Source organism: Poromitra crassiceps (assembly GCF_964638095.1).
Source record: "Poromitra crassiceps genome assembly, chromosome: 7".
In the NCBI taxonomy this organism is placed as follows: domain Eukaryota; kingdom Metazoa; phylum Chordata; class Actinopteri; order Beryciformes; family Melamphaidae; genus Poromitra; species Poromitra crassiceps.
Window position 1 is genome coordinate 41,409,590 of NC_139628.1, and position 3,499 is coordinate 41,413,088.

Consider the following 3,499-nt stretch of genomic DNA (forward strand, 5'->3'; position numbering starts at 1 on the left):
TACTGAGGCGAAGCCTGAGAGTGAACATGTCTCACAATTCTGCCCTCTGATCTGCCAGTGTGGTCAAGCGAAGATCTTAAGATAGTAAATGTTTTAAACGGTATATAGCTTCTTTTCAGGTATGAAGTCTTTCAAGGAAAAGTTAGGTTTGTAAGGTCAAGTAGAAAGGGATTTTTGTGAAACAGGGCTTTGATGTTGATGAACCGGTCCCACTTCAGACATCATCTTCTCTACTTCCCTCTCAACCTGACTGGGTTCTCAGATAGCTGGTCCATTTGACTTGACTGCCCATAGATCCTCCTTGTATATAATGACTTAATTTATTCCGTGGTTCTTAACTCCTGCTTCTGTTTAGTTCAGCATTACAGCCTTGTTCGGATTTCCTGGCCCAGTTGTGCTGCATTTGCAGCTCGTTTGTTTTAAAGGTTCAGGTTATTTGTCTTATCTACTCTTGTCTCTTGCCCGATGTACAGTCGTCTTTTATTTCATGATTTATTGAATTGAGTCTCCTCAAATTTGGTGGTGTTTCACCATGTGGATGCTGAAATCCTCCACATCTTAATACAGTGACACATATTTTTGTTTTTTACTTCAAACCCCCCCCCCCCCCCTTCCCCCCCCCCCCTTGCATTATCTGCTCTTATTTTATGTAAAATGTTGTGTTCTTTCCTATTAAATGGGATAATAGAATTTGAAGGGTCTTTTATTGACAAATGTCCTTCAATTGGTTCATGTTAAAAGTGACAAGCATTACCCCCCTCATCCTCCTGAAGACTTGTGATGTCAGACAAAACAGAATGGTGTTAAATTTGACCTATTCCCACTGCACCAAATAAGCAATTTACTCACTTTATTTGCAGAATAGTTTGCCCACTTCTAGTCTTTTTGGCCCCCCAACACCCCCCCCCCCCCCCATACATTATCCAGGTCCCTTACGGACCACACACACACACCAAAAATGTAGGCTTCCCTGAATAATATTATCCTGTTTATTATGATTAGAATTATTATTACTGCAGTACATGTGATTGACATGGTATATGGAGAGAGCACCAAATGGAAGATGCTATGTACTGTAAGTCATACTTGACATCATTGACATTGCTTACAGAGTAAACCTTAGGTAGTGCTCAAAGCAGTGTGCAATGCTACATATAATCAAAATGTCAAAACACATGTTTTTAAACTATTTCATACTGTATGTTGGTAAACTTTCAGCTGGGCGAGGCATGGATGTCGACTGCTCACCTGTTGGAGGCATATATCCGCGGTCGTTCGTTCTAGTTGTTTCCCTATAACTTGTGCTATTTTATGTCTCCCACCCTCAATTAAAAATACATATATTTTCATGCTTTATGGTGAGAGACCGGGAGGATATGTAGCAACCACCACGGGCCAGATTCAAACCCGGGTGGAAGGAACCTGATAGGTCTGACTCTTTGCTCAACCCCCACGCAGCCCTGCTGCTGAGGAGAGACTGCCTGGCTGCACCATGGACATCACACATGTGGACTTAGACTCGTAGATCAGCTTACTAAGTTAACTAGCAGCTCAATTATATTACAGCCATTTCTGGTGATTAATTGCTCAAATTGCCCAAGGAGAAACGGCAGCAGTGGCAGTGCCTTGGTGGCACACTAGTCAGCTGGCTACTGAGGTAAGGCTCATGAGTTCAAGTCTGGGATGTGCACACATCTTTGGGTAGCAAAAAGATTTGTATTTAAATAAAAGTGGCAATAGGCATAGAGTAATAACCCATAATTTGTTTTTATTACACGTCTAATTATTTTAAGATATTAAAGTGAAAATAAAATAAATGTTCTTCAATAAACTGAATGAAGTAATTACTTTAAAAAGTAATTTACTTTAAAATTAAGGTCAGAAGAGGCTCCGCGGTGGACCACCTACCATGTAAGCTCAGTCCGACCTGGGTTCAAATCTGGCCTGTGGTCATTTTGTTGCACGTTCTCTCTCCCCTACACCTATGTTTTTCTCTCACTATACGTCTGTCAATAAAGCATAACATGCCTGAAAGTCTAAAATAAAAGCATAAAGGAAAATTACTTATCTGCATGTTTAAAAAAATCAATAAAACATGTTCTTTAACCATTAAAGTTTTTCAGAGACTTTCTGACTCCACACCATACACACACACACACACCAGATTAATGTTGATTTACAGCTGGATGTAACATTTTTTAGCCTGTCTTTCCTGTGGGTGAGAGACAGACAAGAGTGATAAAGAGAGAGAGAGCGAACACAGGGTTTGGTGAAGAGCCCGCTATAAAAAGTTAAACCAGACAGGTCAAACTTTTTACAGTGGGATTTTGGCCAACTGTTTTCTCTCTCTTTCTCACTCTCTCTATAGGTCTCTCACTCACAAGACAGCCAGGCTGCATTCAGGTACAGTCTGTTAATTCAGATTGGGGGGTAGGTAGGTACTTTATCGTATCTACCTACCATTAAAGTTTTCATTTTTTTTTTAGTCCTGCCTGTTTTTATTTATGATGTTCTCTATTAGGCACTCGGTCACTTTAGGTTCTGGCTTTTGCACACGGTCTGTTAGTATCTTTTTATATATTTTTTACTGTGTTTTTCTAATTTGTCTACTGTGTGATTTTATTGACTGTATGTGAGCTGCTGGTACATGAATTTCCTTCGGGATCAATAAAGTATCTACCTACCTACCTACCTGACCCGGCCGGCCCCACCCACACACACACACACACCAGCTTTATGTTGATTGACAGCTGAAATGTAACATTTTTTAAACCAGACAGGTCCAACTTTTTACAATGGGATTTTGGCTTAACTCTGTTCTCTCTCTCACTCTCTCTATAGGGCTCTCACTCACCTGGAACCCAGGGTACCTTCAGGTACATTCAGCTTGGTGGTGGTTGCTTAAACCTGCACTAAACCTCTGGTGTCACTCCACATTTACTCTTAGGCTTTAGGGAAAGGTGCCACAATAGTCTACTGGAAATTTCTTGGGCCCGGTAATGTTGTTTCCTATGAACATTTATGGTTGAAATGTCATATTTATGCCTAGTGGATGATATCACTCCTCATGCTTAAACCTAACCAATCATCACTCATCATGCCTAAACCCAACCAATCATCACTCTGCATGCCTAAACCTAACCAATCACTCCTCATGCCTAAAACTTTGTATGCAAAGGTTTTTGTCATTGCCTTGTGGTCATTTGTAGTATTATACAGTAGCTATATATATTGTTTTATTCTTTGGCCAAATTAATTTTAAAATACATTTATTTTGAATGTGCTAATGTGCTGTGTGCCATATCTGGTTTTATTTGGGGGCGGGGGGAGTTCATTATAAAGTAACTCTGAAGTCATGAAAATCGTCTATTTTCTTAGCACCCCCACATACTGGTCTAGCCTCCCCCAAGACCCCCCTTAAAAAAAATCCTGGAGCTGTGCCTGGGTCTTGTTAAAGAAAAGTACACATTAATGTAAATGTAAACACAGTTCATAACTT